A 557-nucleotide genomic window follows, 5' to 3' on the forward strand; every position below is an offset into this window, starting at 1 on the left:
CTTAACTGAGGACCATGGGGAGGGGAAGGAGGGAAAAAGAGTTAGGGAGAGGGAGGGAGGCAAATCATTAGAGACTCTTGAATACTGAAAACAAACTGAGGGCTGAAGGGGGAGGGGGGAAAGGGGTGATGTTGATGGTCATGGAGGAGAGCACTTGTGGGGAAGAGCACTGGGTGTCATATGGAAACCAATTTGACAATAAGCTATAAATAAAAAATAAATAAAATCCACTCTGTTCCATATGAGATGGCAGGCACAAATGGGCACATACTATATGCTTTTAGTTATTGGGAAGTCTAGAAATGACAAATCTACTCCACAGTGACAGAAAGTGTATTGATGCTCACCTCGAGTCAGAGACAGAATTGCCTAGAAAGGACATGAGGGAACTTCCTGAGAGGAGATTAATAATATTGAGTATTTTGATTGCAGTGGTGGTTTATACAAGTGAATAAATGTGCCACCAAAATGCATTCGTAAAATAGATATCTTTTTGTATGTAAATTGTACCTTCAAGTTTACTTCCAAGTTCAAGTGACAGAGAGAAGAAGGAGGGG

This window comes from Suricata suricatta, chromosome 3 (genome assembly GCF_006229205.1).
Source record: "Suricata suricatta isolate VVHF042 chromosome 3, meerkat_22Aug2017_6uvM2_HiC, whole genome shotgun sequence".
Taxonomy (NCBI): Eukaryota; Metazoa; Chordata; class Mammalia; order Carnivora; family Herpestidae; genus Suricata; species Suricata suricatta.